Source organism: Lepidochelys kempii, chromosome 1 (assembly GCF_965140265.1).
Source record: "Lepidochelys kempii isolate rLepKem1 chromosome 1, rLepKem1.hap2, whole genome shotgun sequence".
Lineage (NCBI taxonomy): Eukaryota > Metazoa > Chordata > Testudines > Cheloniidae > Lepidochelys > Lepidochelys kempii.
Window position 1 is genome coordinate 246,286,082 of NC_133256.1, and position 9,569 is coordinate 246,295,650.

The 9,569-nt window shown below is 44.4% G+C and overlaps 1 protein-coding gene across 1 annotated transcript in view; it reads right to left on the bottom strand.

Moving 5' to 3' along the window:
- PTN (pleiotrophin) overlaps window positions 1-7,509 on the bottom strand; it is a 117,403-nt gene extending 109,894 nt beyond the window's left edge. Inside the window, exon 1 of the mRNA XM_073322129.1 lies at window positions 7,274-7,509. The gene's annotated coding sequence lies outside the window, so the exon portion shown is untranslated. The remainder of the gene's footprint in view (window positions 1-7,273) is intronic.
- Window positions 7,510-9,569: the final 2,060 nt, after the last annotated feature.

Consider the following 9,569-nt stretch of genomic DNA (forward strand, 5'->3'; position numbering starts at 1 on the left):
ACTTTGTATATTGTAGCCTTTTTTACTCCTTTCAACTGTTTTTTGTCATTTTAGATCTTCAGGGTTTGAGGCCAGGATTTGTACCTCCATATATATTTGCACAGTAACTAGCATCTTTTGGGTACTTCTGCAATAGAAGTAATAACAGCATCCCATGCTGTGAGATCATTATTGCTGAGTGCACAGTGGCTCCTAGATTTTCACTGTGCAACCAGTATCTAATTAACTGTGGTCTATAGCACTTTGGAATACCTGAAGTATGAAAGATATAAAACCCGTCTGTGTGATCATTGCATAGTTTAAATGCTACCTGACTTTGACAACTATCTTATCTATAGTCTGGAGATCATCTTAAAACAACAGGTAGGCAAAGTAATCTCAAAGTGCTCATAACATTAAGATGAACAAAACCAAAACACAAGACAGGGAGCTCACTATAAAAGGCATTATGCCTATCATTGCCTGAAATTGAATTGACCAAGCTTTCAGGTGGCTGAGATAGATTTACGAGTGTTATTTTAAACCAAGTAATAAGATGTAGTATGCTGATTTCCACAACCATCGCAGTTTGTGTCTTTTGTCTATATTTGGTAATTCCCCCTCTTCTTCCTTCCCAGCCCACCCAGCACCTGGATAGAACCTGGAAGAACAGGAGTACATGTTTTGCACTCTCCTCACCCCATTACCCCAGGACCTCACTGAGCTCTGGAACTTATGTGGGGATCAGAGGTAGATTCTGTCCCTTGGAAAGCAATCAGACCTTGGAGGGAAGCCTAACCTCTGTTCCAAAATGTACACTGAGGATATGTCTGCACAGCAACTGGACACCCACAGCTGGCCTGTAACAACCGACTTGAGTTTATGAGGCTCGGGTTGTGGGGCTGTTTCATTGCTGTGTGTACTTCCAGGCTTGGGTCCTGTCACTCAAGGGTAGACACTGCTGAATACTTCAATGCACTGAACAAGTCTTATGACAACAAGGTTATATGTCTGCCAGTACTGGCAATAATAAAGTGTTGGCACCAAGAGGAACTTTACCTTTTCCCTACTGAAAAGGCTGTTGAAACTTGAGAAAGGACTGAAACACACTAATGAATCGGACACTACAGAAGCAGCTTCTCTGCCAACTCAGAGCTAATAAAAATATAAGCAGCAGATTCCATACAGATTGCCAACTATTACTTCATTAGCTAGGGAATACTTCTGGCACCCTAGAGACTAACAAATTTATTTGAGCATAAGCTTTCGTGAGCTAGGTAATTCTCATAGTAAAGATGCTGGAATCAAAGACATTTTTCTCTACAGCTGATGATGATGTCACACTGGGCACCACCTCAACTTCATACAAGATCAAATGTTTACAGTGTTCATCTAAAAATCCAAATGTAGTTGAAACCCACTGCCCTAGCCACGCTACTGACCCCAATTATAATGATTGTTTGAGACCCCCGAATGGTACTATATGTTCACAAGCAGCCGCTGTCTAGTGGCAAATGTTTAGATACAATTCTGCTGTTTATTTGAATATCTCCTCCGTCATTCTTTGTTATTAGTACATGCACTAATAATGGTGGCTGCCTTTATATAAAATCAGGATCTAATTTTTTAAGAGTTGGTCTACTTCTGCTAACAGTACTTAGTCTTCATCTGAAGTCATTATTACTTTCTAGTAGTGAAAAATAACAATTATTTCCAAATCATATAAAATTGTAAAGAATGAAACAGTAACAATTCCACTATCAGCAGTTGGTGCAATGCTCATGGCAGACAGGGGCCCAGGACACTGGTTATGGTGGAGAAGACTCTCTTGGTCTTGATGGTCTAATGTCCTACATTATTTATTACATTTGGAAAGAAATAAAAAATTCATTGCGGGAAACTGTTCTATAGTTAATCTAAAGACTATAATGAATGAAGGCTAGCAATTTATTCTGTGGAGCTAAAATACTAATTCCGTAATTTCGTGGCTAACAAATCCACCCCCAGGGCCAGGTGGCTTTGGTTGCACTGTATTTTCTGAGACATCCTCCACTTTCAACGCAGTTACTAGGCACCTAGGTGGTGGACAATGCACTGCTGGGACTGCTGCTGGCACAAGTAACTAGAATAGATTTCTCGCTCTCCACAAAGTTTGTGTCACCATGAGAGCTATTGCTTCTAACAAATTGTTTGATCACTGCCACCTCGTATGCCATGTCCATTAATTGAGCCAGAGTAGCAATATTTCTATAGTAATAATGCGCAAATTGTTATGGCTGGTTATTTTACTAAAAGGCACTTATCCATATTTTAAATACCATAGCTTACCCCTGTACTTTTTGAGCCCATTTTCAGCTTACTCCGAATAAAGCTTTTTATATAAAAGACTCCAATTGAAGTAAGGCTCTTCCATTCTGGCTCCTCCCAAGCCCTCTGAAATCCACTTTAAATAGCTTACAATATATACTTTTCTACTTCAACCTAAACAGCTCTAAACAGAGAACATTCTATGTACTAATATTCAGAAAGTCACAATTGAGAAGATTTTCAAAAATACTTATGTGACAGCAGCCATCGGGGACTTTGGAATTTTTTAAAATGTTATCCTTTGTGTCTACGTGATGCTAAATTGCCCAAACTAACCTAAAATATGGGCCCTTCTGCTTATCTCAAAACACCTATTGCCTAAGCAATATCTGAAGTTCATAGTTGCTGTTGACTCTCTATATAATCAGGGCCATCAGGCAACGCTTAACAAGCGCTAACTAATGATATCAGGATATGGATATAAATTAGAAATGCACACCCTAAATGGCTCTGATAGTTTCACTAAATATACACAGCAACACAGAATGATATTCCTGCTGTCAGATGTCAATATCTAGCTAGGAGCTTGATGGCACCATAGAAACTCGGACACATAAAAGTATGGTATTGACTGGATGGAAAATGAGGCTGCAGTTTAAGTTTGAAGCTGCCCAGCATGCCAAGAATTGTGAATAACTTGCAACATGAACTCCCTGTAAACAAGGCAGTCCAAGGAGGATAAATCAGAGACAACCATAGCAAGGATATGGATTGACCAAGTGCTGGTCACTCTAAGCATATGAAGAGCACTGTGTGTTACAGTGACCTGGTTTGATCCCAGGACAGCATTTTAAATGGTTTATTAAGAAGAGGCTTGACACATAAAAAGATTTCCTCAGTTAAAGCCCTGAAACTAAACCTCTAAGAGAAAAATGCTTTTGATGCACCAGTCAGCAAAAGGCCATAAATACTGAAGCGGAGGTTACACTGTTAGTCACAGACCTGCTCCCATAGAAAACACCACAAACTTATGGACAATATATGCAAGGGAGGTGGCCTGTGGAGAAAGACAAGGTTCATGAGCAAAGCAAGTTCCCTCCACAGTGACTCAGTGTTGCATTGTAATTCTCTATATAAGTCATAACCCCACTAAGGCACTGCACAAATGTTTTAAAATACCACAGAGTGTGTGTGTCAAATCAGTATGTTTTCAGAGCTCATGTAGAAAGGACAGTTCTTCTATGAGAGTACTCCGATCTAACAGACTTCAGCGAGACCAAGAGAAGGGAGATCAGATCTAGCTGTGACATATTTTGGTGGAAGTGATGCTGCTGGAAGTCAGACAGCACCTCCCACAAGTCAACCAAGGAAGTGCCCATGTTAGCAATGAAGGCCTCCCTTGTCTGCACCATTTGCCAGAGAGGGAAGGAAGATGCTAGTGACAAAAATAAAAACAAACAAAGAATGTATCCCTTTGTAAAAGACACAAACTGAAGCCAGTGACAAATTTCCCTCCCACCTTTCTGTCCAAGTGCCTTCTCCAAAGCCCACTAAAGACAAAGGGAGTCTTTCCTTTCTCTTCAGTGAGTGCTGGATAAGGTCCCAATTGCTAAGGAACTTAGTCCAGAGAGACACCAACTTTCTACTTGTCCCTCCACACATACTTGCCGGTATAGATGGTCATTAAGTTATGCAGAGCTTTTTCCTTCTAGCTGGATAACTTTTCCTTTCCCCTCCATCAAACTTACAACAACAAATAAACAGCTTTACCATGTCACAAATTACATATTGCCTTTTCTGGAAGGAACTTTCCCTTTGGATCATTTCTGTTGATGGATATTTCAGTGTTGTTTTTTGGGGGTGAGGTGTTTATAATAGACAATAAAAAGTAACATTCCCATTGTACAGCAGCTGTCATGCAACATTCAAAAGGTACATAAAAACAACTGTCCCCTTAGAATAGCCTGCACCTACAAGCATACCTGTTCCCTCAATCCATTAGCTACCCCAAAAGCTGAACTTTGCAACAGGCTCAGAACAATACAAAACTGAAGCTGTGATGGAACAAGGGAAAGGTAGCAAGTTACAGAGCTGAAGAACCTTTGGCTAAAATGTCCTTCCACCTGCTCCTCTGACTTAAAGTACGCTGGATCTAGTTAGACCCACTCTTCTGGCCACAGTTGTAAGGGTATTGCATAGGAAAAAGACATAATATATACAATTTCACACTGCTTATAAACAAGACCAAGTGGACATGGTCACGGCAGGCTTAATTCCTGGTGGAATTTAAGCTTCAGAACATTCCACAAATTTATTATTCATTCATCTCTAAAGCAACCCCCTGTGATGTCAAAAACTGAGAAATGTGACCTCAGGTAGAGAGCAAGCAACAGGAGCAGATGAACTTTCAATGAAGTGAAAAGATTCCCTTTGCATGTAAATAGCCCTAATATATCTAAGGAAGACAAATAAATGACAGAAACCAATATGATATATCAACAGAATTATCTCTAAACTCAATGGGAGGAGTTATATTCTCGCTTAGAAGTCAATGGTGTTACTTTGTATTTACACCACTCTCACCGACAGCATAGTTTGGCCCAGTTTTCCCAACCCTTCCCCCCAAGCCTTTAAGATTTAAAACAAACTAGCAATAACAACTCTACAACTGATTCATCAGTGCCTATTGCAGTTACTTATTTTAGTGGCAGTAAAGTAAGGGTCAAATATTTCTCTGCGATAAGCAGGTTAACTCCCATTACAGTCAAACAGAGTTAATGTGCTTACCAGAGCATAGAGCCTGGCTTTAAGTCTCTGGGATCAAAGTGAGGATATTGCTGGCACCTTAGCACCATAGGACTGGAAGGTACCTCGAGGGGTCACCTAGTCCAGTCCCCTGCACTCATGACAGGACTAAGTATTATCTGGACCATTCCTGACAGGTGTTTGTCTAACCTGCTCTTAAAAATCTCCCATGATGGAGATTCCACAACCTCCCTAGGCAATTTATTCCACTGCTTAACCACCCTGACAGTTAGGAAGTTTTTCCTAATGTCCAACCTAAACCTCCCTTACTACAATTTAAGCCCATTGCTTCTTGTCCTATCCTCAGAGGTTAAGTACAACAATTTTGCTCCCTCCTCCTTGTAACAACCTTTTACGTACTTGAAAACTGTTATGCCCCTCTCAGTCTTCTCTTCTCCAGACTAAACAAACCCATTTTTTTCAATCTTCCTTCATAGGTCATGTTTTCTAGACCTTTAATCATTTTTGTTGCTCTTCTCTGGACTTTCTCCAATTTGTCCACATCTTTCCTGAAATGTGGCACCCAGAACTGGACACAATATTCCAGTTGACGTCTAATCAGCACGGAGCAGAGCAGAAGAATTACTTTTCGTGTCTTGCTTACAACATTCCTGCTAATACATCACAGAATGATGTTCACATTTTTTTGCAACAGTGTTACACTGTTGACTCATATTTAGCTTGTGGTCCAATATGAACCCCAGATCCCTTTCCCCAGTACTCCTTCCGAGGTAGTCATTTCCCATTTTGTATGTGTGCAACTAATTGTTCCTTCCTAAGTGGAGTACTTTGCATTTGTCCTGATTGAATTTCATCCTATTTATGTCAGACCATTTCTCCAGTTTGTCCAGATCATTTTGAATTTTAATCCTGTCCTCCAAAGCACTTGCAACCCCTCCCAGCTTGGTATCATCCCCCAATTTTATAAGTGTACTCTCTATGCCATTATCTAAATCATTGATGAAGATATTGAACAGAACCGGACCCAGAACTGATCCCTGCGGGACCCTAGGTAAGAAGGGCATCCACAGCAGGTTTCCGATCCTAGGTGCAAACTACTGGCCTTCCTCTTGAGCACACTTTCTGCTGGCAGATACTGACATTTTTTTCTTTACACTTTGTAAAGTTCCCCCTCCTGCCCCTTAGCTTTTCAATACTGCCACATAACTTTCATGCCAAGTTAGGATCAAGTGGCTAAACGGAGCTGTGCAGTTGCCTCAAATCCGCGCTGAGCGGAGAGCATGGAACTGCTCCATTATCCTATTAGCCTGCAGAGTAATCCTCGGCGGCCGCCCCCCGGCCTGGAAGGCAGCAGCCTGCAGAGCCAGCCAGGCGCGGGAGCTGGAGCAGCTTGCGGGGCAGGGGTTAGAGAGATCATCCCCCTGGAGTCAGTCAGTGCTACTCACGGGGGCGGCACTTCTCGGGGTCTCCTTTGAGGCTCCAGCCGCCGAGTCCCGTGTCTGCATGGTGGCGGGGAGCAGGCTGGGGTGCGGATACAGGTGGCTGGGGAACACCTTCACGTACAGCCCCCAAGTCACCGGAGGGGTGCAGGTGGAGGGGGGCTCTTTTTTCCCCCCAAGAAAAACCAGGCTTCTTCTCTTTTGGTCCCTTGGGCAAGTCCAGAGCTCCTCGGCCACCACATCCCCCGGAGAAGAAGCACCCCTGCCCGACACCAGCTGGCCCCAGGAACCGGGGGGGGGGGGAGGTGTGTGCAGAGGAGACACCCCACCAGGAATGCCCAGAGCTCTGCTCTCCGGCCCCCCTAGCACCGCTCAGTTCCCTCCCTGGGACTCAACAGATTTGGGGGAGGGGTAGCTCAGTGGTTTGAGCATTGGCCTGCTAACCCCAGGGTGGCGAGTTCAATCCTTGAGGGGGCCATTTAGGGATCTGGGGCAAAGAAAATTGGGGCTTGGCCCTGCTTTGAGCAGGGGGTTGCACTCGATGCCCTCCAGAGGTCCCTGAGATTCTGAGGAGCCGCGCAGGGCGACGGGCGCCGCGGAGGGAGCCCAGCCCGCTTCCCGCGGAGGGAGAGCGGCACGCGCGGTCGCGGCGCCCCGCGCTCAGCCCGCCTCTCCCCCGCGCCGCCGCCTGTCTCCGCGAGAAGCCCTGCGGTGCGCCCCCCCCACCCCGAAGAAAGCGCCTCGGGCGCAAGCCTCTGACACGCGCGCCCCAGCAAACCCACTTCGACGGACGTGGAGTTGTCGGCCAAGCTGCCTTCGGCGCGGGGGGACGGGCGGTGGGCTCGGCTGCCTGTGGGCTCGCTTCTCTTGCGGGCTGGATCTGGGGGCTCCTCTCGCCGCCCCCGCGTTCCCCCTCCGGCTGGGATTGTCTCGCCAAGACTGGGCGGCTCGAGGCCGGCAACTCGCCGCTCCTCGCTTGGGCTCAGTTGCTCGCGGAGTGCGAGCGAGCGAGGGGGGAGGCAGGGCGCGAGAGAGCACTTTGCACTCATGTGATCTGCTTGGGAAGCTGATTAAAAGCAGGTCACTCCCGGGGCAGTCTCGCCCACCGGGACTGGAGGAAGGCAGAGGAAGAGGAGAGGGGCTAGGACTCGGAGAGGTGCCGGATTTGAGGTCCTCGGTTAGTGCTAAGGAAAGGTAGCCGCCGGGTAGCATCCCTCCTCTGCAGTTTCCTATGTTGTAGGCTCTGTGGCTCAGGTGAGCAAAGAGTAGAGCTTTGCTGGGAAAGAGACGCTCTGCAAAACCCTCGTCTGATGGTGATAGTTCCCCCAGTTCTGTTAATTGGAGATGCAGTGTCAGCACCATAATGTGCTGGGTCAGGAGGGCTAGCGTCTGCGAGCCCCTGTGCCAGGTAACTTATTATTATTATTTTTTTTTAATCCGATTGCATCTATCTTCCTGTTTGCAGTGTGCACACACAAAGAGTGAATTCACAGTCGGCCACAACGCATGGGAGATTCACATTTATGTCCCAGGTAACCATGAACAAATCTCGGAAATTTCAGACACAAAGAATTATTTCACTTTTTGGCACTATGGGCCTGATCCAAAGCCCATGGAAGTCAAGAAGACTTTAAGTTAACTGGGCTTTGAATCCAACCTTATTTGAATCTCTTGGCTGTCCATAATTGGGCTGGAAACATTGAAAGAAAAATATGTCTGGTACTTTTAATTTCCAGTTAGGCTGAAAATACTACGAAACAACTTATTTTCTCATGGAATTTCATCACTTCTAGTTCTGTTGACTGCTTTCACTTTAAGGCAGGCTTTCCCCATTTTTAGCCTCATTGCATCTGTTAAATGAGAATGCTCCCCAATTGAATTAAAAAGGTAGTTGACATTCTAAAGTCAGGCATATTCTTTCTAATTTCTAAACCTTAGAGTGAGACTATTTCTTGGCTATAAAGGCACACCGCATTTGGGGTTTTGGTCTTCTTTCTGGGGTCATAAATGTTGGGTCCTATTCAAAGTTAGTGCAGAAATGCAGTTCAGGTTCTCCTGTTTCTAGAGAAATTAGCTAAGAAAGTCCTCTGTCTGGCAAAAGTGTATATTGCATCATCTAACACCTTCCACCTGTAACAATAAAAGGCACTGTACAGTAAATCCCAGACTAGATAATTGCACCCACCTGGATTCTTTCTGGGTGCAGTAAACTAATCCCTTCCATTTCTTCCTTTGCTTTCATCACACAGCCACAGCGGGATTTAATGATAGCAGTGTCACTGAAGACAAACAACTTAGATCATCAACACAAAATAGTAGACTGGTTCAGATAGAACAGTTCTCTCTAGCAGCTGGGCTAGCAACATAAGCCAGGCTTCTCTGGAGTCAAATGGCCAGGAGAGCAGTGAGAAATCTACTTCTTCATTGTGTGATGAAAATTATGCAAGACAACAACAATAAAGAGGGATACTTAGTAGCTGGCTTGTGCAGTCCCTGGAGTGCTCCACCTGAGAGCTGGGCCCTATTATGCTAAGCACTGTACAAACATAGTAAGTGACATTCCCTATCCCAAATAGCCTAGAATGTTTGACACCTCAAAGATTTGTTCATCTGATTGCTGTGTGCTCTGGATGAAGAGTGAGGTTGGAGCAGACTGGTGAGACAAGGGAAGAATGTTGCAGATTGACTTGTACATTTTTCTGTGGCCTAAAGAGAAAACAGACCTACAGCAGGTCAGAAATATGTTTCCCCCTACAGAAAATTTCAATTTTTTGTTGAAAAAAGGAAAACTGAGGTTTTTTAGGTTTTTTTTAAAGAGAGAGAGAATTTTTCTGCAGAAAGCAGTCACTTTCCATTAAAATTTTCATTTTGTTGAAAACCCAATTTTCCACTTTAAAACAGTTTCAGCTGACACTTTCCCCCAGTTTCAGCAATCCCTGGTACCTCCCCCACCACATCTCAGATCTGAATTTGCTGAAACTGAGCACACACATTGAACCAAATTCTAATCTTGGGTGATGTGACTTGCATTAGGATTTGGAGAGGCTAAAGACTCAATTGTATACATGATTATGCATC